Here is a 27030-nt window from a genome sequence, read left to right as displayed (position 1 = left end):
AGAGATAATAGTTCTTATCTAAATTGGGCTTGGCATGCTGTTTTACAGCACCCCTTAGAAATCACAGAGGATAAGCCTGGAAAATTATTTTGTCTAATGATAAAAAAAATGAGAGCATGTAAGTGGTGCCTTTCATATGGCCAAAAAATGCTCTACAGAAGGAAAAAGGCTGTGAGAGCAAAACAGAGGTGTGTCCCACCCAAAGGCCATCACCTATCGGCTCACTAATTAAAGGCCAGTTCCCGGCTTAATTTCACTTCCAGAGTAGCATCAACTCCACTGAAGCGGATTGCAAACCAACCTGTGAGTTTGGGGTTTATGATTTCCCTGTTTGGATCCTAGGTATGCTTTTTACATCAGCAAAGGAAATCTGGGGACCTGAGGACTGGTTATCATTTATACAGTGGTTTGCTTCTAAGCACAAATCAAAACCTCAGGAGGGAACTGAGTGCAGGTGGGACTTTCTTATTCCTTGTGCTAAAGACCAGGTGTGTCAAAGCCATGACATTTTCCCACCGAACACAATCCTTTTTTGAAGGTGAGTTTGAACGGAGACAGAAGAACATTTTCCAACATACATCAATTTGTTTGACTAATTTCAGATTTTCACCACTGCTTAAGCAATATGAGGTTGTCTTTGTACAGAAGAGAATCATAACTTCTCTCTGACATTTCCAACCTTTTCTTAACCAATGTCCTAGCACATAATTTTTTTCTCCCTTGCTTCATACTAAACTGAAGAGAACAACAGACTGACTTTTAAGGGTTTTTTGGAAATGCCTTCACACCATTTTTCAACCCAATATGCCCATATAGATTCCCTTTGGCAGTGGGACACACTGGAAAGTTTACGTTCTTTTAAGATATTTTTCCTGCAGTTCTCTGAACTACAGTAAGATGCCTGATTCTTACACAGAAACCCCAAAGCATCCATGGCAGGAAGGCATGATTTGCTCTCTAGAAAAAAAACCCTTCCATTTGGCATGATGAACCATTTTTTGTTCCAAGTCCATATTTTCATTTTGGTTCTCCCAGTCATAAATGTCTTGTGATACTGAGTAACAACAACATAATCTGAAAATTATACACAGAGGAATAAGATTGTTCATAGCTGTTATTCCTCTTCTGTGACTTACACATTCCACATATGATGCATTTTTTATCTGCATACTGTTCCAAGGGATACATGCCATGTGGAGTGGCAAATATTTGAAGGGAGCCTGGTGTAATATATAACCCTATTACCCACCAGTCTTATGATCCATCCTATATTAACCTATTTTTCGTCTGAGATTGTTTCCATCTCTTAAGAAGGTCTAACTTACTATAATTATTTCTTGATTTAGTTTTGTTTCCTAGACATCTTAATTCACAAGTTTTTAGCTGTTGCTTAATACAAAGCATTAAAAGCAGATTTACACCCAACTATTAACCACTTGATGTATCCAGACATTAGCTAATAAGCTGAAATTCATGTGTTGAAACAAATTCTAATAGTCCGGGTCTGCCCTCAGAGGCCATCTGAAATGAACAGATCATTCCCATCACTGTTACTTCAAGTAAGTCCCAGGTCACCAAGCTCCCAGAGTAGGAACCACTGTTATTTTGACTCTGTTCCGCTGAGAGACTGAGCACATCAGTTTCTGCAAAGCAACAAGATCTATCTGCTTTCATGAGGGCTCATTAGCTCTCTGCTCAGTGCTCCCAACCCCATCATACAAAAACTGTAAAGATGAGAAGCAATCCAGTTCTCACCCAGAGAAATGCTCAGCTAAGAAGATAACTTACAGGTGTTACTTTTTAACATTGGATAGCAGATTCTTTAAAGCATTGCTTACACAAGACCACCATTACCCATGTCAGACAGCCTTGGAGAGAATTATGGACCCTCAGACCTGGATTTTTCTCTAATCCCAGCTTCTCTAGATGAACAGAGGAACGTTGATGGGACAGCATGGGCACTGCACTTGCCTTTCTCTTTGTAGAAGCTGGCTGCATGAAAAACCCATTTTACTAAATCCTTCATTTGCAGCCAGATTGCTTTCTCTGCTATTGCACTTCTTTTGACCCAGCCTTTTGAGTGTTTGACTTCAGCTCTGAGGAGAATAAAGGTGCACAGATAAGGAGGTCATCAGATCATTCATTTTCCCAAAGACACAGAAGAAAGAGACAAAAATATTTCTCAGAAGAGCTCATTCAATTTTTGTTCTCTGGTGGCTTTTGGGAACTGGCTACATAAAAATAATTTGTTTTATTCCTTTGAATTTTCAATACCAAAGGAAGTTTGGTAGGTAGAATTAACTGTGTTCAAATGGGAAAGGAACTTCATTATCTCGCACTGCTGTGCAATAAGTAACTGTCACAGAAGAGCAGTAAGAGACTGGTTGCTTGTTCTAGCTTGATCCCATGACCTATATCAGAGTTGTGAACTCCCAGCCTCTGTCCTGGCACAGTATGTGGTAGCTGGGGCTGTGGTTCATTCACAGCCTCCAGGTCTCACTTTCCTGTTTTCTTCAGCATATTCAAGAGGCAGCTAAACTGCTCTCTTCTGAAATGTCACAGCACTCTCCTCAGCTGCTGTTCAGGACTCTCAGTAGCTCCTGTCTCTTGCCACAACCCCCTCAAGTTCTCCTCCCCATCTTGGCAAAATCAAAACTGCACCACTTGAACTATCCTTCAGCCTATGATTAGTCAAAACACCTCCAAAATGAACACATAAACCTTCAGAGTTTAATATCAGTCAGTTCCCTCAAGAAAACAGTGGCAAGATCCAAATGTAAAATGTGTTTGGAGAAAAGACATTCTCTGATCTCATGGACAATCAGGGCTGTCTGCATACCTTTTGGTTCACATCATCTGCTTTCCTCAGTAACACTCTACTCGTCTTTCCCTCATGCTGAAATATAAAACTATAGCTTCCCACAGCTCCATAGTACATCCTCTCAGAGCACATGTCTTTGCCAAACTGAAGGATTTTTAGGGCTGGGCCTGCCTTTTCATCACCTGTTAAGGGCCTAATACATTTTTGGGCACAGGAACTACAATTTTTATAAAATGATCTTGAATATTCTGTTAGACCAAGTTCAAGTTCCATGATCCCACTTTCAGTTTTACTGGGGCCATAGCTAGATTTTCACATATGACAGCAGGATCTCCCCTCATTCTTGACCTGAGAAAGAACAATTTTACAGGAAGGGTGAGGAAAGTAAAGTTGAACTCATGGCTTTAACTGGAAGGCATTATGGATGAAAAGTTGTGGATTAAAAAGCACATTTTATTTGTAGCATGTCAACAAGAGTAACAAGCACTAAGAGTAAGAAAAGAAGAAAAGATGAAACAGTATAGAAAAGTATGCAATCTGCTAATTTAAGTCAAAAGTATGAGCTAATTTAGATACTGATCCCCAGTTAACTGCCCCATGAAATTATAAAGTGTGTCTCTAATTCAAATGAGGTGCTTTGTTGACTAAATACTCAGTTTCTTTTGTTCCTCATCTCCACTAGTTGTAGCATCTCAAATGGAATAGCATGAAATCAGTTTAAGAAAGATTTGGGAATGTCCCTCTAGAGGGGACAGGCATTCCTGCACATTCACTTTTACAGGGTCTGCCTATGTAAGCATATTCAGGAAAATTCACCTGAAATAATTAAAGATGTGTATTTAAAGCAGATTCCTAAAAATTGCGTTCCTGTTTAGTCTGTAGTTATATGCTTATATTGAAAATCAAGGTGTTCGTCACTCAATTTAGGTTAAACTACTCTGCAATAACAGTGTACAGACTATCAGCGCTATACCCATGAATAGGTGTCCATCTCACACAGTAAACAGAGTTTAACTGTGGTTTCTTTCAGTGTGTATGCAAACCTAATCTTACACATCAAACAAAGTATTATTGTCCTAACTCTTAATGTGCAAATATCTAACTTTTATAATCACTTTTCTTCTAGAGCACAATATCAGGCAGATTTTCCTCTAATTACTGTCATAAAATGACGTGTACTCAGCAAGTCTTTTTTCCAGTGCTTGATTTCTATGGGTTACAGTGAGCAGCTGACCACAAAGCCAGCTGAAAGATAATGAAGCAAGAGACTATTTCAAATATGAATTATGTAATTTAAATTACTAAGGAAAAAAGGATGATCTTTTGCCTAACTCTTTGGAAGGAGACACAGAACATCCTTCACTTTTTGTAACCTGAAGTTGTGCTCTCTGAATTCTCTGAGGACCGCAAGTGACTTGAGGAGGCTTTGCTCAGACCCTTCCTTGCCATTTTTCTATTCTCCATCTGAAATAGGAGTGACAAGGTGATCTTCCTGAAAATACTGGCCTCCAGCTCAGATGCCCACTGTGCAGGCCATGCTCTTCACCTTGCTGAACGCTAGCTACCACAGGTTATCCCAGGCTATTGCTAGGGCTGTTAAATGCAGCCACAATAAACCTGTCCTGTACTGTAACACCAAGTAATTCGATAAAGGCTGCTCCCAGTTCTTTTAAGCTTATGGATTCTGTTCTTGACACAACTATTTTACTATTATATAAATCTTTATATATTTATGACAAACAAATAAATAAATTTACAATAAACATAAATTCATACTTGAACTAGTTTACTTTTCTTACGGACAAGCACTCTGCACTATATGGCTCTCTTCAATATTACACGTCCAGAGTCAATTATAAGACCTTTATGTTTCCCTAGCAGGAAGGTTAAAATTCAATTCTCTTTTATTGCAGTTTGCAAATATAATATACTCTCCAGCTGGCTTGGAAAAGCTCTTCTGTTAGATTATCTTGTGCAACACTGCTTCTTAGTCACTGGTACCTCCCTACACAACAGCAGACTGAAAACCCCACACTTTCAGGGTATTTATTGGTCTGTTCCTTAAATGTGATAGTTATTTTACAATTTATTTATTGTTTATATTTATTAATTTTTATTTATTATTTATTTATTTTTTATTTAAATGACTGCATAGACAGCTTGGGTGTTTTTTTGTTGTGTTTTTTTTTCTTTTGAGTGGGGGCGCAACTGTGCTTTTAAATTTAAAATATCTCCTAAAGGCTTTGAGTCAATGCTGTCATCCTTTGTGCCTCTCCCCAGTAAATCAGTTGCTCGGTTCTTTTTGTTTTCAGGGTTTAAAATACTGTTACTAGCAGAAAGTAAAGTGATGGGTTAGCATAGCAGAGTTTGCTCTGTTATTGAGCTGAGGCAAGGAGCCCAGAAAACTAGAGGAAAATGATCCATTGAAATCTATAATCCTTCCCTCTGCCCTCACCATAGCTCCAGAACATGAGATTATTATACTTGTTAGCATAATTACTTATCTGCCCATGGCCACGGCTGGTGTCTACTGGAATGTTAAAAAGGTCCACACCTAATTACTGTGCTGACTCAATTATTTTTGTCCAACTCAAACTTCAAAGAAATCCATTATAGCTTATCCCCCAACCAAGGAAAGTAAATGGACTTATTGGAAGGATCGATATGCTCCAAAAGGGTGAGAGAGGAATAAAGAGGAGAATTTGAGTGCCTTTCTGTAGGGTCCTATAAAAGCTGAGATCCTTCAGTGTGAGTTAATTGTTTCTGCTCCCAATGCTGCAGCTCCCAAATCTGACCGGATTTTCCTGCACTTCTTAAGGCTATCACCTGACAATCCTGGTTGTTATACACCTGCATCATTTTGTCTGATTTTTACTAGATACTCCTTGGGAAAGGAACTGTGTCTTTGCATTTTAAGAGTTAAGACACGAGTGCCTCATACATAATTACTATATACATCAAACTTAAAATTCAAGGCACCTTTGTTGGTTCTTACTTTCTATGACTCGACAAATTTGTTAACTTGTGGTGCTAAACACAACTGTAAGTCCAAGAGAGAAAAAAGGTCAGTTTTTCTACTACAAGGATGTCTTCTCATTTCATAGAAATCCACTGACACTGATATACTGTGTGCTGATTTCCCCTCTCCTCCAAGATGTTATTTTTGTGAAAGTGCAAACTAGCACCTTTCCAGCAACATCTGTCAGCCAGGCAGACTGAACATCTTTGGCATTTTCACAGTGCAGAAATTACAGCACTGAAAACAGTAAGTACAGTACCAGTGATGCTGAGGGGTATCGTAGAAAGCTGCATTGATACAGAAATTCCAGAAAAAGCTGAAGTCCAACTAATAGAACACTTTCAAAAGGAAAAATGTGACACGCTCTTTCTAGATGCCTGTCCTTGACTGCCCTTCTTCTAAAGGATCCAATTAACGTTCCCGCAAAATTTATTAGCCACACTGTTTTCATGACTGGGATTTCCTCACGCTATCAGAAAGGATAATCAGCCTCTGGGGGTGCTCAAAGACATTACTAAGGGGGTTAAAGCCTCCTCTCGCCAACGCGAAGCTGCTGCTGTTCTCACAGCGTCTTAATGTTCCCGTCAGTGGCAAAGAAAATCTCCCCTGGCCAAGAGCCTTCGGGGCATGAGTGAATCAACACTTTACACAACACCTAACCTTAAGAAGTCTTAATTAAACGATTGCTGTTTTATCTATTGGGGCACCTATGTGGAGAAAGGATCACATTTTTACCCACAGGTCTGCAATGTATTTGTTTTCACAAGTTTACCACACATGATTAGGCACAATTAGCACTAGCAGGTCACAGGAGGCCTGGGTAACAGGAATGCACAGCACCAGACTAGGTCTTTTCTCCTGAGAGTCCCTTTGAAGGTCATGGCTGGAGTGGGTGGCAGTCCGGCTTCACAAACCTGCTCGTCCATACACCCCACTCGAGGTGGTTACAGGGAGAGCAAGTGCAATTCCCCCACAGCTTCCCAAAGGCTCAGAGTCAAACATGTCACCGTAGTGAAAAAATTAGGATCCCTAATGAGAAATTATTTATGTGGCTCTTGCTCTTTCTGCCTCTTAATTATCACCGCTCATTATTTCTAGCCCATCAGCGTGCTGTAGGACCAGTCCCCCACCATACAGTGACAGACACTCTACAGTAAATGGACAAGGGTGACAGTCCCTCCTTCAGGACTAGAGCAGTGCTTGGAGTGTGTTAAATCTGGGATGTTAATCCGTGAAGTTTTAGGCTGCTACTTTTTGACTGTACCCTTTATGTAAGCAGGGCTGGTACAGTCCGTTTCAGAGCTAGGAAACCCCTCCCCTTCACTTCTACTTCTGAAAGATAGAAGATTAAGTTCAATTGAAAGAGTTTGTTGCTCAACATTTAAAAATTCATTGGCTTGAATTTGTAATGTAAACTCAAGCTCTCTCTGAAACATTAAAAATGTGAATTGGCTGTGAATTCGACTGCAAGTTACAGTATACAACTTGCGCTATAAAGAACTCTAAGGCAAGATGAAGGCATCCCCGGCCCCTTTGCCTTTAAAATGCCATGGAAGCACAGAAGCTTTCAGCAGAACACCTTATCTGCTCTCGGGAGCCGTGACTCTTCATCCTTTCGTTATGAAGACCCAGGGGATTGCTTACTTAGCATACACCAGAGGCAATGGATAGGGTGAGCAGTCACTGCAGCCAGAAAACCCCAGTACAGAGCAAAGGCAATTACCCTGCACATGCAGAGACTTTGGAGCTGAATTGTGCTGAATAGAGAACCCCTCCGGCTGAGAGCCATGTGTGCCTGGGAAGAGCTGCCACTTTCACTCCGCTGAAAAACAATGCAGTAAGTGACTTGGATATTGCAGCAGGCACCGGTTCCCTGGGTTAATCAGGAGCTGAAGCCTTGCAGCTTTTGCTGGGAGAGACACAACCTCCAGTCCGGGAGCAGTGTCAGAGCTGCATGATTTTTTGTTGTTGTTGTTTCTAAAGCAAGTGAAGGAATTGAGCCGATATGCAGTGACACTAACTGTATCATTTTGCACTGTGTGTGTATTGCAGGGGTGTGCTTGCTGTGTGGTCCTGTGCTGAACTAGTACTGTTAGGTTTGTAGTTTTTTTCCTATAGTCATGTCTGACAGTGTTTGAACAGAGATGGTGCTTAATAACTTAATATCAGCATACGTTTCTGTGCTCTTTCTTAAATACTTCCTATGCTTGGGTGCAAACTATTTTCTGTACTATCACTCCAATGCTGGATTTACAGGGTCTGTGCCTTTGGATAATGATAAATTGTAGATTGCAACTACGTGAATGAGTGCCTTGATGACAAATAATACTTTTATTTGACTTCAGCAGAAATGGCTAATTTCTAGTTTGAGGTAAATTCTTCAATGTGGTCTGAAATTGCAGATGCTTTTTTATAGATAAATGTTTATAAGCAGTACTTTATCACAGCATAGCTGTGGTTTTCTTCAGATTTGAATGTTGTTTCTGTACTCTGCAGTAGGAGCTTTCTATTCGTACTGGGAAGGAGAGGGAAAGCGTGATTTAAAGTTTGGTTTATAAGAAGAGGGATTTTACTTAGTTTGAAAGTGTTTTCAAGATTAGAGTTTGGGCAATAATTGCAGGCCTCTGGAAGAAACTGCAGCATTTAAAGCAAGTTTGACTATGCAGTTTTCGCTCTGTTAATTTAGGGACTAATATTAAGCTGCATTCCTCTGGTTTCTTGATACAGCTTTCTCAGTGACTTACAAGGCTCTGGCTTTAGAATAATTGCCTGCCATTTTGGGCTCTAGGCACATTTAACTCTTTAAGGCGATGCATGCTAAATTTAAGAGCAGTACAGTACATGCAAGTGCCAAAAGTCAGGGATTCTTTTCTTGCTGTTCAGTCAAATGTCAATATTAAATAGCCATTGATCTCTTGTAAAGGAGCACTAATGAAAGCAGTCTTTAATTTTCCAGCTCAATTTGTGTTTAAAAGTTGGGGTTTATTTAGTTATTGTAACCTATTGGGAAACATATAGGAAGTCTTTACATAATGAAGAAAAAAATTCCTCTTTGACTTATCTGTCATTTTAGTTTTGAGCAAAATTTGTAGGGTCACTTTATTAGAAGGGATAATTCTCAGAAATTAGACAAATGAAGTTCAGTTTTTGTTGAAAGAGTTTTTGCAGAGGTGCTGCCAATGTGTGTAATGTTTAGTCCTAGGTACAGCTAACGACATCAAGAAATACCCTGGAACTTATCGCACCTTTCCACTCATAAGCAACATGCGTTTCTTAGAGACTTTTCTCCTTGAGACTGATACTCAGGTGCTGATAAGAGCTGTTTTCTCTGACACTGCAGTCAAAAGAATTTTCTCCTTTTTGCCTAAGAGAACCCTTGCGATATACAGTGCTATTGAGTCGCAATCATTAAGATAATGAACAATTAATAAGTGATAATTATTCTTCATTAGCTGTACAACTTTGAAGATGGACAAATCTACGAGGAGAGTGAATCGCATCTGAATCTGATCTGCTCCCCTCTTCCCTTTCTCTCCTAACCCGACTCCTCCCTTTCTGTTTATGAGCACACTTGGTAGGTGTTGTAGTTGCTCTCATTTAAGGAACCTAAGAGCAGTGTAATTTTTTCAGTAACAGGTTCACAATCAGGGTGTATGTCATCTGTTCCTGTTTTTTCCTCCATCTAGATATCCGGCAAAACAAATAAGGAATTTAGAACATATGAGGATTTATTACAAGATATCTCTGAATGAGCATTATAAACCTAGTACTGATTTATCTATCACGAGGCAAGAGCAGGGATTTTCCCTGTAACTAGAGCGTACTCAGAACATGCAGTTTTGATGACATTATCATCAGACATTTTCAGGTAAAATAATTCCAGTAATTTAACAAGCTACTGTTTTCAAATTATCTTCTCTGAGGAACAAAATGGGGGGAGAAAAGAAATGCAAATAAGACTTGATGTTGGAAAGCTACTGGATTCATAATGAGAATCACAAGACAGAAAGAAGATGGGCTTATGCCTTCATGCAATTTTGAGTCTCTAATCAAAATGTGTTTCCTGAACTGGAACCTTAGAATTATTTGCCAGATACTATTGTTCATGTCAAATTTAAGATGGAGAACATTAGGTGTAAAAATCTAATTTCTCAACAGTCTAAAGTATATTAGTAAGCAAACATTTTTACTTCTTCATCCCGTCTTTTAAGTAATCCTGGCAGGAGCCTTGCCTCATAAGTCTAGTTCACTTTATTGCATTGCCATCTTAGAGAGATACCCACAAGGGGAAGTTTACTAATTTTATCCTACATTGCCAGTAATGAATTGCAAGTCAATTTAATTTAATTAACAGTGGTTGCTCAACATTTGTAGTCACCTAAACTACTTTAATTCACACCACTACATCTCTACCACTTTTTCACTTGTAGAAGCACTGGTAATGTTTCCTTACAATACGAAATACGACTGTAACATCTTGTCATTTAAGTACCAGAGACAAAACTTCCACTACAAAACTGTATAAAAGAATATACAGTGGGTGGATAAACATGCTCCATAATGTCAAAGCACAGTGAAAATGAGTGTCATAGTTGCACCAGGAACCAATGGTGCAGACAATGTTACATTAAAAGAGATGACATTCAGCACATTCTCAAAGAGATAAGCCTAGCTCTATTCGTACAAGAGTAGAGAATTTTTGTACCATGCTTAGTAGAGCTGTCATGTTTATAAAGAAAAATATCTTACAGCTAGTGATGTCCAAAATGTGACACATATATAGTCAATACTTTCCTTCTGACTACAAAGGAAAGGACATTTTCTTCCTTTCCTGTTATTCAAGGGTAGACTTTCTGATGGCATCAACTACTTAGATATGCTGCATAATAATTATTTTATTCATATGTATGAAAGCACATCTCTTAGAATCTTCATTATACTTATCTGCTGTGAGCATCAAGATTGAATTTAATTGGGATTTTCAGATATATGCTTAGACGATCCATTTTCAACAACAAAATGAATATGCTATTATTTGCTACTTTCACTTCTTACCAAGGGCAATTGCTTAATACTCTCTAATAGCTACAATTCAGAATACTTTCTTTGCCACAGTGACTCTTCATTTCCACACCCACACAAGCCCCAGAACCTACTGTGTGTAAAGCAGCAGTGCAGTAGTATTCAAGGAGGATTAAAGGACTAAGATTCTTAAATATTGCTGCCTGAGTTGTTCTTTTAAACAGGAGCAAAAATAATGTACTTGGCTTTTCCAAAAGGTATATCTATGCACCCAAAAACCATCCAGAATTATAAAGATAATGCTCTACATTTTGCAAAGTACCTTCAAAGTGCACCTGTAAGGCAGATTGACCTCCAGAAGATGCAGAACGGGTCCACAATTCTTCCACCTTCTGTATCTGTTCCCTTTAGGCAAGAATTCTGGCATCTGACTTTTTGGAGGGTAATTCAATACACTGAACTTTAAAATAAGGCTGTGAAAGTATGTATCCTCATAAACTTGACGATCAGTGACAGACTGCAAATCAGATATCTGATTTTCACTGAAACATCTGGAGGAAACTCCGAATGCTGTGTGCTCAGTGCTGAATCTTCAGGACTTAGTTCATGGAATCTTTAATGATCTTTTCATCCCTTTTGGACATAAATGTAAAGGAAAGAGCATGTGAACTGAACCAGGGTTTGCTTGAACAATGGCTGCAGAGACACATACCTTTTCTCAGCATTATTTTAGCATTTAAGTTTCAAATCTATTTCATCTAGCCCTGGCAAGACGAAGCCTCTGAGGGTCCTATCTACAGATACTCTGAATTCATAGTAGTCAGCCAGAGAGATTCCTAGACAGGAAGAACATCATATCCCCAGTGTCAGTCAGTACTTTGTTCGGAGGAAAAGATGAGGAAACGAGACAGAAGGTTGCTGAAAACACAGATGCTCACATTTCATCTGCTAGAAACAGAAAAAGGATTTATATCTTTTTATCATAAATCACAGGTTTTCTCTTATTGCTTTGCTTTAGACTTTCAATCAGTGCTGATGGCTGTAAAGAACCACATGCTCAAGCAAATCTAAATTATCTGGTGAAAAAGTCTCCCCTTTCTCTCCCTACCCCATCTGATTGATTTCGTGAGTACTGAAGAATTTTCTGCATCACACATTTAGTTTGTATTATAAAGTGGTCCAAAGTAGCTGATGTCACCCATCCAATTTTTGTTTCCATATTCAAATTCAAGCTCCCACTCCCTCTGTCAGTGCTTGCTTGCTTTCAACAGTGATTTTTAAAAAGCCTGGTGGGAGCCATGAGCCAGAAGTCCCAGAGACTATGAAAAACAGCAGGACTGAAGAGAAGAGGAAACCTTAGCCCCCAACACAGGAGGCGGCAATTTGTGTCAGCAAGATCTTGTCAGGAAAGTGTCTGCCATTATTAAAAGTCCAAATAATGACAAATCACAACTACTCAAAGTCATAAAACTTAAATAAACCAAACCAAAAAAACTGAACTCTGAAAAAATAAGTATTGCGTTCTTTTTGTCTTCCATTTTTGGGGATTCTTTAGGATTCATGCTTCACAACTTTCATCTACAAGCATACGAGAACATTTTAGAAAAAATAATTTGAAATCCTTGCACAGTAACCGCATCACTGCATATGAAAATCATACAAGTTTAAAAGTGAGATAACCCCTATGTTTAGAAGCCAAATTTTAGAAAACATTGCTTTCTTTTTTTGTTACAATTTTACATACCTGACTTTGTGTCTTACAGCCAGAGGAAATGCTTCCTAGGAAGAGAAATGGAAGGGTTTTCTACTGTCTGCATCTGTAAGCCACCAGAAAATACTGCTTTCTGGAGTGTATTCTGCTACTGAATTCACTATATCATTACTGCAGTTCTGCAAGTTGCAAGCAAAAGGCAGACAGAAAGGAAATGCTTCAGTAAAGCTGATCCAATCCTTGTTCAGCTGCGGAAATATTCAGAAAGATCTCTCCTTTCTCTTTTCATGTGCTGTATTTGGTCAGCACACTAAAGATGACTAGCATTATATTCTCTCCCATTCAGACTCTGTCACACCATTACAGCATTTACAGTTCTCATCTTCATGTTCAGGATGGGTATTTTCTGGAAAACAGCAGATTCTCCAGCTCAGAAAACACCTGCTGTCACTTCATATCATTTTCCTTCTGCCAGATCTTAGTAATGAGTTCTTTTAAGAGTTGCCTGGAGAGTGGGAACAGGTTGGTAATAGCAAAAAAAAGTCTAACCCAAAACTGCATCTGTAAAGGAGTTTTTCCCTAGCCACCTTCTGCTTTGGGTCTTGATCCCAAATGCATGGAATGGAATGAAGAGACTCCCATTGACTTTGGATCAGAACCTAAGAGACTTCTGTGAAGGGTATATTGAGAATATTTTTGGTACTTTATAGCTACTTGCATTTGCAAAAGTTACTCTGATCGTGGTGCAGAAGAAAAAGAAGTGCAAGAGATCCTGACCTTGCAAACAGTTGCCTTTGTGAGCAACCCTCTCCTGTGTAAATAGTCAGCCTTCTGTCAGTGGCTTTATTTGCCTAAGTCCTTGCACATGCATTAAAGATTTATAATGGGACTGTTATAGACAATGAAGTTATGTGCCATCCTGTTGTTTTCTAATAGTGGTTTGATTTAAATTATGTGTGGAATGAAGGAAATAATATTTTAAAAGAGAAATTGAAGCATAATACAAGCATAAATAAAATTTGGTTACAGATGGAATTTAGGTAGGTGAAATAACTTTTCTTATGAAGAAATGCTGTGCTTAGAGAGAATGTTTTGTATAGTACTCCATAGCCTGGGATTTGATTTAAACTGCCCTTTAGACATCCTTTGATCTCAAAATGTAGCCCACTGGAGAAGACCAGCAAGGGGATATGTCTTTTTTTTTTTTTTTTTTTTTTTAAGCGTTTACTTCATATAATCCTCATGAAACCGAGATTTTGGTAAGAAATAACAAGTGCATACACATGAAACAGTATCTCTGAAAGAAGCAAATCAAAAAACCCCAATAAGGAAAGGAAATGAAAGCAGCATATATTCCACAGGAAAGTTTCCTTGAACAGTATTTAGTACTAAAGCATTTATTGTCTTTCATCTCAGAGAAAAAGCAATGTGTCACCTGAATGGGTCCCAGCTGGATACACCTGTCTCTCATGATGGAAGCAGGTGACCATTTCAGCAAGAAGCTCAGGGAAGGGGTATGATTCTATGCCACTTCATTTCAAATTTACTGGACAAGACTTGTACAGCAAGCAGTCACAGGAATGGCTGATATTAGCATTTGTTCCCCAAACTATCCTGTGACACCATGACTGGTTTAAAAGGAAACGATCTAGCTGTTGGGATGCACAATCCATGCAGAAACCATCACTGTCCATAAGAGCAAGAGGCTGAATAACAGCAAAATACAGAGAGGGCATTTTATATATAATGCAAACCTTAGCCTTCATCTTTGGGGTTTCCACCAGCTGCCTGTTAAAAGGGCTGCTAAGGAGGACTTGAGAGCCACTGAAGTCCACAAACACAAAATTTTGTAGAATTTATCCACTGTATGAAAGGAATATACTGCTCAAAGCTTTTCTATTCCTTTTTTTTTTTTAATAGTCATCTACAGATGTAGCAGCTCTGAGCTTCCTTCCTTGAGCTTGTAGACCTGAAGAAATACTACCTTACAAGCTCTGCTCCCTACCCCTGCCTGTGGGTGAGTGAAGCACAGATTAAATATAACAGAGATTGAGCTAAAACATGCAATCTGAGTCAACTGAACAGCTTTCTTTTGGTTCCCCTGCAGCTAAGATCTTGCTTTAAAAGTGATGTTATGTTTTCAGGTGATATTTAATCTAACAGCCACTTCTTCATAAGAAAACACCTGAACTGACTGCTAGGTTGTTTTGGTTTTTTTTTTTTTTTCTTTTGGCTAGTGCTAAAGTGTAAATGTACTGAACATGGAACAAACTCTTCTTGGATATTTCCCTGGGTTTCAAATGTCTGGACTTGCTGTATGTGTAGTAGTTGAAAACTATCAGCCTACGCATCACTTCCAAATAGGAAGGATCAGTCTTGCTGTTTATATACAATAGAGTTACCATTGCTATCATAGAAATCTGGTCCCATAGATTCAAAATTGAAGTGTGTATGTAAATACACTGCCCTGAAAACCATTTATCTATGCTCCAGTGACTTCACTGGGCAGTTTGGTAACAGAGGACCTCATTGAAATCTTCTTAGTTAAAATTCACAGAAGTTACAGTTTAAATTTGAAAGACAATGTATAAGGGAACCACAGGTGAAATGAATCTAGGCTGAGCTTTTTTATGAAGCCTGTGATTTAGTGGTTTAAACTTACTGGTTTTCTGAGATGGACTAAGAGCTCATAGGCAGTCTATTACTCTTGTCTCAGCTGACAAGAGGTAACTTCAATGTAACAACATTACCTCGGTTGCTTGCTGTCTTTAAAACAGAACCCTACCATGTTGGAATTAGTATTCTAATAAAAAGTTTGCTACCCCATCTGCAGTTATTGCCATGTTATGTGTTATGCGATAGTAGTAACTGAAAGACATCAACATGGACTTTGCTAGAAATAGCTCTAACACAGCTTTGGAAGCCATTTTTTTCAGGTGAATGAAGTAAAGAGAAACTTTTCATCTCCAAGAAACATGAACCTTTCTAGTGCACTTCAAAGCCTTGGCCAACTGGAAGCAAACGCTATAGGAAACTGCCGTAGAGTCCATTTGGAAGCTGACTCCAGCACAGGAGTTGAAACAAATGAATTTGGCATCTAAAAGGAGGTTTTGTGGAGTCAACGCTTTCGAAGCAGAGGACAGAGGGAGATTTGGCAAGGTTGTTGCATAAATTATTGACATTTTATGTCAAAAAGGGGTAATCCCAGATCTAACTCTGAGCCAGATGAACTTGCAGTGGTCTTGAAGCCCACCCTTCTCAGGTGTATGACTTCAGTGATGCTGAGTGGCTTAGACCACTGTCTGTGTGGGTAGGTGAGTGTTAGAGACTGTCAGAAATACACACAAGCAAAAAAACCCACCATTTTTGCACTAACTTGTGATTTTCTGCATTCCCTACTACCCAGCTGCCAAAGATAAAGCTTTTATGTGGACAGTTGTCAGAGAATTAGCACAGGAATGTTGAGGAAAGGGAATGATTATGCCTGCTTTAGGTTTTTCAAACTGAAACACTTTTTAAAGGAATCATTCAGAAATGGAAATCAATGATGGTTTGTGTTTTTGTTTTGCCTGTGTTTTTCAAAAAAGGTTAAAAATATTTAGTATTTTGCCTTTTTCTGTCAATAAAATATCTTTTTTTAGTAGATGCCAATCACTAGAGTTTTTTTGTTTAAGTCTGTGTTGGGCTTGTGTAAACTGAAAAATGAGCAATTCAAATCGAATGTTTCAACACAGTTGAAAAGTTTTTGTCCCATCAATACAGCGAGTCTAATTCTAGAAGAGCAAAACCAGGCTTGCCTCACCCTGGAGCTAGAGCAGTACCACCAAGGCACCCTGGTCTTCAGAGAGGAAGGGGCTGTGTTGGAAGGAAGTCTTCTAAAGCACCAAACTAGAGCTGCAGCTCCTCTGCTATTGCATTTTCCTCACTATCTGTTTCCTCTCTTCATCATATGATCCAACAAAATGCCTTACCCATTGAATGTCTGGAAAATTTAATAAGTTTGATCGGGAAAATAAAAGTTTCTCCACCAGCTCTATTAAATTCACTGGGATTCCTGAGAGAAGACGATCTTTGAACAGCAGCAGGGTATATGATTGCAAGCAGACATTAATTTTATTACACAATTGCCCAGTAGCACTTTTCTGAAATATTTGGAAGTTCCACTGCACGGAGGAAGTCAGCATTTTTTAGAGCAGTTTAAACTATAAAACAGAGTAGTAACCATCAGGGGAAAAGAAGAAGAGCTGTTCCTTCAAAATTTTTTTTTAGTGATTAGACTAATTTTCAACCTTTCCTGTACATGATCTATTATTTAATCTCTCACCTTACTTCATAGCAGCAAACAACACCTTTCGATTCCAAACTTTTGTTTTTCCTCCACTATTGATGCATTTCTCCCTAAAATAATGGATTTTTGCAAAATGTTTCTATAAAAGACATCAGAAAGCAGGAGCCACTGCAAACAAGCCTTCAGATAGCTGTGCCAGTTCTCCCAAGTGCAGTGCCATGTCACTGCTGCTATTAAAAATATTCCTCACCTTGAAAGCCAAATCAAAGAGAATTTTAAAACAAGGAATAAAATTAGAAGACCAAATATGTAGGGGTGAGGAAAGCTAGATCTGATCCAGTACTTACTAGAATAAGTGAAATCAGAATTAGGCTTTCTTAAATCATGATCTTGATGTTCTTTCCCATATTTGTATTATCATGAAATAAAAATCATTAAATGCTCTAACTACAACGTTATTGCAGAGGGAAAAGGAAGGGGACAGTCGAGTTTCTACAATTTTTTGGCTTTTCTCATATTACATGTGGGCTAACTATTGCTTCTTTTTTTCGCTTGATCTCCTTGTAAGATTATCTTAATGAGTTTTGCCCCCATGATTTGAAGAACTGAATACAAAGAACAAATTCTATTTCTAAAAAGATTTTCTGGGCAAAATTTTCTGATTTCTAGTCTTATAATTTCTTCTGTTTGTATTAGCACTTTATTTTTTTCCACACAGTTCTGGCAATTATAAACTTGTATTAGATTAACATGCCATTCAATGAGCCCATAAACAAATTGGCCTGCAGGGTATTAAATAACTAGTAAAGTTCTTGTAAAAACATGTTTAGCAAGTGAGAATGAGTTTAAATGAGTAATAGCCACGTCTTCAAAATAGCAAAGATAATTCTGCAGATCTCTATTCTAGATTTTTAGATCTCAGTAAGTTTGAGAAACTACTGATTAAAAACATGACACTAGCATGAGCACAGAACATAAAATCTGGGGTCATTTACTTTCAATCCTTCTCAAAAATATGCTGCATTTGCTTGTACAGCAGAACTACAGGGACTCTGAAAGGGTGCTGTGAAAATCACCGCTCTATAAAGTCCTTGCTGATTACTGTTTAGAAAAGGAATTTGTGAAGGAATAAAAAGCACTTTTTCACCAGATTACAAAAAAGGAAGATGAAGAAATAGTTTCCAGTTGCTGGAACTAAAAAAGGTGAGGAAGTGCAAGTGCATGCAGAGGGGAAAAAAACACAATTCTCTTTTTCAAAGAGGAAGAAATGATGAGCAGAAGGCGCTCAAGAAAACACTTCTACCCCAGCCATGGGAAAGATTTGTATATAATCAACTTCTGTTTGCTGAATAGCAGTTGCCAACATATTTCCATGCAAGCTGATGTTGTTTTCCCTGCTTGAGTGGCATAGCAATAATAAATGCATTTATTATTCATTAAATGACATCAAAGTATTTTAATGTGCCTCGGCATTTCCAAACAGCGTTCAAATCACAGCAACACAACCCCCTTCTCACCTAATTTGCCGGATTAACAGCTAAATAGTATAGTTTGCAGTTTAAACTTTCTGAGTGCTGGAAGGCGGGGTAATTTTCTTCAGTGTGTGTTATAGATAAGGTATGATGGGAGAGGTGGCATTGTCAGGACAGTGGGAGCTCATCTTGTGGGACCAAGCATTAGAATACCCATGTTTTCTGTGGCAACACTGCATATCGACCTTGTGACCGTAAGGCAAGAAATTTAGGCCACTGCTGAAAATTTCAGCCAATGGTTTGTGTACAAAGCTCAAGCACATCAAGGCCCCCTTTTCCTGATGATTCTCTGGCTACTCATCTACATTTGTGCAAAATAACCACAAATCATTACAAAGTCAGATTATTACAGTTCTGGTGGGGTTTTTTGTTTGTTTGTTGGGTTTTTAGACACTTTGTATAGCAGTGAACATTTTAAGACAGAATGGAGAATTGCTCCGGTATCCAGAATCAAACCCTTAAAGATTTTTCTCTTAAAAAACAAAACAAAACAAAAAACAGCCTTATATGTAGCTCAGTTCTCCCATATTTTAAAATAGGATTAATAGAATTCACCAAGTTTGGAGGCTGTGAAATGAGGAAAAGGGTGTTTCTAAGGTAAAGGCAGATACATAGATCAATGCTCTAGTATGTGAATGCACTGCTTTGTGTGGTTTGTTGGGGTTTGGGTTGGTTTGGGTTTTTTTATATACCCGGAAAAAAATAAGGAAGAAAGAAGGAATCATGATTTACTCTTGTGGTTTTCTCTGCTTGCTGTTTAGAATCAAGTCTTCATGTTGCTGACTTAACTGGCCACAGGGTCTCAGCCTACATTTGCATGATGGAGAGCTCTGCATAGCATTTTCCTGAGTGCCACTGCATGCCGAAGTAGATGGAAGATGATTTATGGACTTTGTTGTTTGTGGGGATAAATGAGGACAGACTTATGCCTGGTTCACTGTGTCCCAAATAATTCCTTGAGGTTATAAAGTTTGCACAGCACCGTCTTACCATAGCTTTATGCCAGCATAAAATCAAAATATTGGGAAGTGAACTACTGAAGCAGAATGCATAGGGAACATACCAAAGCACATAGTGCTACGGGAGATGAATTTATCTACAACTGAACCATATCAGCCATGGAGAACAACCAAGTTTTATTCCCAGTTAACGCTCAATGCTTCCAGTGAAACACCAAGTGAAGCATTTGGCAAACTATATCTACAAATAGAGTCCTGCAAAGTTTAGGGTATAAGCAAATGAATCTGAAAGCTAAATAGCTTTTCTTCTTAAAAGATTAGCACTTGAAACATCTAACAGCATCTACCAATGTTGTGTCCTGTTAAATACAAAGAGAGAAATCATTCACTGATCTAAAAGCAGGCTGCAATACAATGAACAATAAGAGAGGGATACTCTACTCTTTAAGCATCATGGAGATGACTGCTACCATTCTTGAAAAGAGTTCAGAGACACTATAGACGTAATCCTACATGATTGAAGCTGGCAGTAACAGCTCACTGAGATGCAAAATAAGGCTGAAAATGAATATGCAAGTCCATTGGCATTAATGTTATTTACTGCATGTCTCCCAAATACGAATATGGAACTCCAGGTATCTAGGGGATGCTTCCCAGAGGTCTGCCTGTGCTGTCTTCTGAGTCCTGACAGCCATTCATTAATTTCAGCACATTCTAGGAGCTAAGGCTGGTTTTGTCATTTATTAACATCACTGCAGTTCAAAACTTAAGAAGGAACATGAATCTACTTGTTATAACTCTGGCCAAAGGCTTATTGCAAGGAGTTCTCTTTTTGTTACATTAAGTCTTGCTTTCATAGTAGTCAGACACTGAAAAACTAGCTGCTCTTTGGGGCAAATGCTACTGAAGTGGTTATGTAAGGCTGTGGTCTCAGCAAGTGTGGGATAGGATTTACTATTCAGTTACAAAATGAAAAAAGTCCAATATTGGTAAATTAAATGCTCTTGAAAAGGTCCTGTGTTAGGAAGAAAAGCTTTCCAAAATAGAATTCTTTCTACTTGGTCCAAGTCCACAGTTCTTTTATGTTTCTGTAAGCAGTAATGTTTTTGTCCTGCAAGACAAGTGCCCATTGATTTGAGTTTCTAATGACTGATAGGTCAGGCTTGCTATATATTTGCTTAATTAATTTCTCTGACCTTCCTTCCATTTAATACTCAGGATAATAAAATTCCATTTTACCAGCTGTGTAGATGTTAGTCTGAAGCAGTTCTGATGTCAAAGGCTTTGTATTAATTTACTAAGCAAGTTATTTTGAGACATTTTTTTGAAAATATGCCTGGTCAGCATAGATTTATGATTTGTTTTTTCAGCTCAATCTGATACCATTTGTCACATGAATTTAAATTAACGCATACACATTGACCTATTGGAAGGAGATTGTTACTGTTTCTTGAGATATGAGGAAATAATCTGAATTGCAGGGAAGTTTCTGGATAAATGCATTAATTTTTAAAGTTGGAAAGTTTCTTCCTACTTGTAATTAGCAAAATGCTTCAATTTTCTGCCTTAACATTCAATAGTAGAGGTGGAGGTTGGAAAGAGAAGTACCATATCCAGTACAAAGACTGCAATGTACAAGGTATTCTAGGTGCCATTCAAACAAATACTTAGAGCATGCATTTAAGTCTGACAGTATTAGTTAAGACTTAGGTTAAAAGTCAAAGGCATAGGAATAGATTGGTTCCTAAATCCTGCCTAGGAACCCCTGTTCTCATTAAAGCCTATGAGAATTTAGGAACCTAAATCCAATTAGGTATCTTGGCCTTACTGCTTTACTTCTCAGGGCTGCCCTAAGTACATATTTAAAGCTAAGCATGTGCTTAAACCCTTATGCGAAAATTGCATTCAGATAAGTGATCTGAAAATATCAGCTTGGCTTATATACTTGCAAATCAAATTTATTTTGACAATAGGTTAACATAAGACATGGCTGAGACAGAAAGCCTCGAGCTAGATGGATTGTGTGATTTAATGCTCTGCAATTAAAAGACAAAGCCCAGAGATGCTGCCTTTAAAATGTGTGTGTCTGTGTATGTTAAAGTTCTGCCAGGATTCTGTTGTCTGCATGCATGCCAGTAAACTGGAGCAGTTGCCGTGCTACTTCATGGAAAATTATTTATTAAGTCAAAGATTTATTTAGTCTGTTTAAAGAAAGTGGGATAAAACACTGGGATGGTATTACCATGATGATTATGATAGTATTAATTTTTTTTAATTAATATTGAGCAACCTGTACTGCAGCCAACTTCAAGACCCTTCAGAAGTGCACTTCTCATTCTCTGTCTGGAGAACAAAAGCCTTCATTCTAGACAAGGGTAGGATAAATAATGTTTTCATTCTAGGACCCTACAGAAAACTACTTTTCCTAGAATCTTCCATGCACAGTCAGAGAAAGAGATTCTTGATTTTACTGTCTCATCTTACAGGGGACATACTCACTTTTCCCCTCCCCGCCTCAATCTCTGAGAAATATAAGCCCAGAACAGATGGAGTCCCAGGTCTGAAGGTCCCACAGAGGAGAAAATCAATTCCTATCTCCACGCTTCTATAACTCAATGCACTATTTACCAGGATAGAGCCAGACATGGCCACCCTCACCCTACTGACCTGGGATAAATTATTATTTCCACCTGTCCACCCAAAACTATCCATCACTCTCCCCTTCCTGGTTGACCCCCTGCAGTTTGCCAGCATAAACACCCTCGTGGTCACTCCCAGCCCTGCTCTGGGCTATTAAGAGGGAAGTTTCTTAACACTTTTGACAGAAATGAAATAACACAGATTTTTATACCAGAGATTTGGCATTGGGCAAGAGGGAAAGGAAAGAGCAGCTGGGCACAATACCTCAACTCAGCATGTCTGACCACTAACCACTAGTTCTAACATCTGAACTTTGTATAACCACTGGAAAAAACTCCTTCAGCTCACATGGGACACAGCCGGGGTTTTGGTGCTAAAGGCCCCAGACATATTGCTGTTGCCTCACTACTGAGGTCAGTGGGACAGAGGCAGGTGACTGTCACTACCAAGTGATAGTATCTGAATTGTGGAAAACCACGTATAATTCAAAGCAGCCTGACCCAGAGAAGAGAGCCATAGTTAACTGCAAACCCATCCTGGTGCAATGGTATAACACTATGTTGTTTTAAATCCTTAATAGAAACAGTCTTCAGAAGACATTTTAATCAATTAAGAACAGTTGGACCCTTTAGCACATGGTTACCATCGTCTACTTATTATGTACTTAAAATGCAATTATGGACAGGAAAATAATGTTCATTTTCTATTGACCTCTTTTTACTCAAGTGAATTAAGTCTACTTCTCATCTGCACTCAAACTCCCAGCTGCTTCCTGACTGGAACAGATCCTGTAGGCTTTTTATATCCAGTAGCAATGCAGCAATGCCATATGTAAGGCCAGGGTGTGTGGGGGAGCTGGGATGTCTCCTGGCTCCTGAATTATCAGGCTGTTCCAAGTTCCAGTGCAGAATCATTCTCAGGATGGTGATTCATGAGGTAGCAAAGAACCTAGATCCAGTTCCCAGGCTAAGTTTTCAGTGTCAGAAAAGCAATCTTGCTTCTCAAGCTTAAAAAAAAATAAATTAAAAAATAAGGGAAAGATGGCTTTTAGGGTCCGTTTCTATAACAGAGCAGATTTCTGAAGACTATTAGTTATCCAACAGACTGGGGGTAGAGTAAAAAGAGTGATTGTATAGTGAAGGAATTTTCGTAAACATATATGAATAGCAAACGATCACACTTTCACTGGAAGAAGCAACATTTGCAGGAGGAACAAGTTACTACACTTTGAAATGCATCTGACTTCAGGGACTGAAATGTCTTCATACATAGTTTCAACAACTGATAAACCACATCTGAAAATCAGGGCAACGCATGAGAACTCCTGAAAACACAAATGTTCATATTCCCTAAACGACACTGATGCAAGTTGCTTGCTACCATAATTAGCTTTGTCGGAAGACCTTAAATAGAAAGGAATGGAGGGGAATCCCTGCAGCATAAAACAGTGGATTCATGTACCAAAGTGGTGTGTAGTAAGGATGTCCCCAATTTCTTAAAAGTGGATCTGCATTCATTCCTAACCACTGCACTTACATTGTCCTTTGATGGACAGATATGCATAGGCAAGCTATATTTCAGCATTAGATTGGTAATACAGTTTCAAGGTTATATTTATAAGAAACCTGGCAAATGCTTTAATTGGTAACCACTGCAGTAGGTCACTAAGAAAAAAAACCAAAGCTCAGTGTAGCATTCAGGAAACTACTTCATAAGCTCAGAGAAGTTTGAAGTAGGGACAAAACAGTCTATCAGGACTTATGACTTCTGTGAAGACTTGTCACTTTATACCTTCAGTAGATGCCAAAGGAATAATTTGAACAGTATTCTTTGTGGTCAAGCTTAGGTTTTTTTGCTGCTATTACAATATGTAAACACTTCCTACTAGAAATTGCACAGATAATTGCCGGCACTTATTTTTCAAAGTCAAAACTCTGCTTGGATTTCCCTTCATGAAAATGAGGGGTTTATTAGTTGGCAGAGAAGGGGAGGTGATACCAAGGGGAATTTGGCTTGGGAATGCAGTGTTGCAGTTAGAGCATCCTTTCTGGCAGAAAGGCTTTCCTCAAAGAGAAAGTTCAGCAGGGTTTCCTGAGACTGCTTTAGCCCTTAGACCTGGTTTTACGGAGGCCTCAGAAGATGTCAAGATGGTGCCTTCAGACATACGGACTCACCCAGCAATGCACAAAACCCACTGTCTTTCTCACTGCATAGTCAGTAGTGAGTCATTATGTGGCACTTGCAAAAAAAAAAAAGTTGAGGGGGAGGAGGGCTAAAGTTTGTGCTCGTCATATCACTGCATAATATGAGAAATGCCAAGTGTAGGCTGTCAGCCTATATGGCCCACTGCTTTCATATAAGTGTCTTGGAAGCACAAACTTTACTCAGTCTGACTATCACACTGGGTCTCCCTCTCCTAAGACCCGACCAACCAGATGTCCATGTGAATAATACTGCCCTTTATTTTCCTGCTTGTGGGGTACATTTGCCAGAAAGATGATGACACTTGTCAGACATTTGGTTTTTTCGTTAACCCAGAAATACCATGTTAAAGTGAAGTAATCAGAAGTTTCTAGCTGCCCGCAGTATCCCTGAAGTCAATGCAGTTTTTATGAGGCATTTTATTATTAAAAGAATTTTTCTGGAAATCAACCCACCCACGGCCAGTCCAACATTTACTAAACTAATTTCGTTCAAGGGTGCTTGCAGTCAAGTAAATGAAAGCCAAATGGTATTCTCTGCTAGGGAAAAGCCATTCAAAGAAAGGTATCTAGCAACATGCAGACCATATTTTAACACGCCCATACAGTGCTATTTTCTAGCTTAGTGCTGTATATCTCTCTGCTTTTGCATGGTTTGCAGTTCCAACATTCATTCGACCCAGGGAAGATGCCCTAGGCGGCTCTACCATATGAGCCCCATTATTTACTCAGGATATCACTACGGGGTTGCTGACCTTGGTAACTTTACATGCCTCAGGCTGTTTGTGAGCAGGCTCTCTGACCTCCTTCCTGCACTCTGTCTCTTTAGCAACCAGCCAATACATGTCTTTCCTACTTTGAGGCTTAGTGTATTTATAAGAACTAAATTTTACAGCAGTCTCAGGCTACTTTCCATTGCTGCCCCCACCCCACCCCCCCTTTAAAGCTGCGGGTGCAGTTAGGGTAGTCATGTAAATGGATAAAGATGCTTGACTAAATCTCAATTTGCAAAGTTCAGTTTGCAGAGCAGGATTAAACAGAAAGCACAGCACTGTCAGGCACTGACCGGACTTGCAGACTGTGGGGCAGCGTTGGAGGTTGCTGTTATTAAAGGAGCTTCCTTGTATTTTTGCTTAATATATTATTCTTAGTTAATAATTACTTTCAGCTTATTCAGAAAAATAAAAGAGGTCATCTGATTTTATTTACCTTCTTTTAGAAGTGATAACTCTTAAACTCCACTAAAATCGAGGTCTGTACTTCCACATTACAGGTGACTCAAACAATCCTGTTCTAAATATCCACCTTGAAGCAAAACATGTCTCCTTGCCTTGTCCTGCCACAGAGAATCCCTGTGGCCTGCGTTAGCTCCCTCCACACAAAACCCAAGCATCTCTCACACCTTTGCATCCCAGGCTGTACGCATCCAGGGGTCTCATTTTTGTGTCAATACAGAACAAAAAACCCAAAAGAAAATGACAGGAGTTTTTTTAGCAAAGAGGAAACAATTTTTCCCCACTGCAACTAGGTAATTCTTCATGTTAATCTGCAATGACAGGGGAGATCATGGGCTTTGTTATTTCTGTGAATCAGATAATGTCAGAAACACTGCAAAACTGACGAAAACCAGTTGCCCTTGTTCACCTCCTAATAGAAAACCTATGCTGAACCATGATGGAGTTATAAAGGTTCTTTCTGCTACTTCAGTCTCCCCCTCCTCAAACAAAACCATGTTTTAAGAAACCTGACTGTTGCTGGCATGAGAGCAGGAGTAGCTTTTGAACCCAGCACTGGTGGAATAGCACCAGGCAGAACTGCAGCTGAGCAACCAAAAAGCAAGTGCTGTTTCTGAGCCGAATGCCCTGTCCTTTCAGATGCTCCCAGACTCAGCGGTGGCACATGGAACCTGTGGGAGATCTGGAGTCATTCCTTACCATAACGCACAGTGTTAGGACCATCTAGAAGACCTTGCAGGGAAAACAATCCAAGGGGAAGGAAAGAACACTTAGTCCAAAAAAAAAGTTTCAGATCTGCATTTGCATATATATAAAAATTTGTCTTAGAAAAGGCTAGTTCTGTAATGAGGTATGACTACAGTTCAGTTAGTTCCTATCCTAACGTAAACCTTAACATAGAAGTACACCAAACAAGGCATGAGAATTTAGTTAATCCTAATGGTATCATCATATCTTGCTCCCTGCATAGTTTTAAAGATCATTGATTGGATGCTGTGTGCTGAGTTATGTGTCTGGAGAGATGGTGTTCAAAGGTAATTCTATTTTTTTCAGGACACATAGATTTGGGGATGTAATTTCTATCTGTTAGATGTGTACTTGTTTCTGGCCCCAAGTCAAGTGTTCTGCAAGACAACTAGCCTCCATTGCCTGCATTTGCAATTAACTAAACCTCCAAGAGCACAGACATAAAATGAGCCTGTGACAATAAATAAATACCAGTTAGGGGACAGGCAGAGGCCCACTGGGACACATCTCACCTTATTATTCATAGGACTGAGCTGTTTGAGCTTAGTTTCCTTTCATGCATGAAAAGCTTTTGAGGAATCTCATTATTTTACTGAATATGTAAATACAAAGAGAGTTAAACTAGAAGCAAAGATCAGTGCCTGGTATTAGAGATATATTACTTAAAGATATAAATAGAGATTGAAGCTGAAATTGGATCAGACCTTTAATGTTTTCTGTTTTTTAAAGGGAGTTTCCAGGAGTCAGCCTGAAAACATTAGCAGTCAAAGAATTAAGAACATAAGAAACCTGTCGCTGGGTCAGGCCAGTGGTCCATCCAGCCCAGTAGCTGTCTCTGGTAGTGTCAGGGGAGAT

At 39.0% G+C, this 27030-nt stretch overlaps 1 protein-coding gene across 1 annotated transcript in view; it reads left to right on the top strand.

Annotated features, from left to right (window-relative positions):
* Positions 1-7305: 7305 nt before the first annotated feature.
* CTXND1 (cortexin domain containing 1) overlaps positions 7306-27030 on the top strand; it is a 34935-nt gene continuing 15210 nt past the window's right edge. The window contains exon 1 of the mRNA XM_074880368.1: positions 7306-7677. The gene's annotated coding sequence lies outside the window, so the exon portion shown is untranslated. The remainder of the gene's footprint in view (positions 7678-27030) is intronic.

Source organism: Strix uralensis, chromosome 11 (assembly GCF_047716275.1).
Source record: "Strix uralensis isolate ZFMK-TIS-50842 chromosome 11, bStrUra1, whole genome shotgun sequence".
In the NCBI taxonomy this organism is placed as follows: Eukaryota; Metazoa; Chordata; class Aves; order Strigiformes; family Strigidae; genus Strix; species Strix uralensis.
Note: the sequence above shows the minus strand (reverse complement) of the source record. Positions and strands in the feature narration are given on the sequence as shown.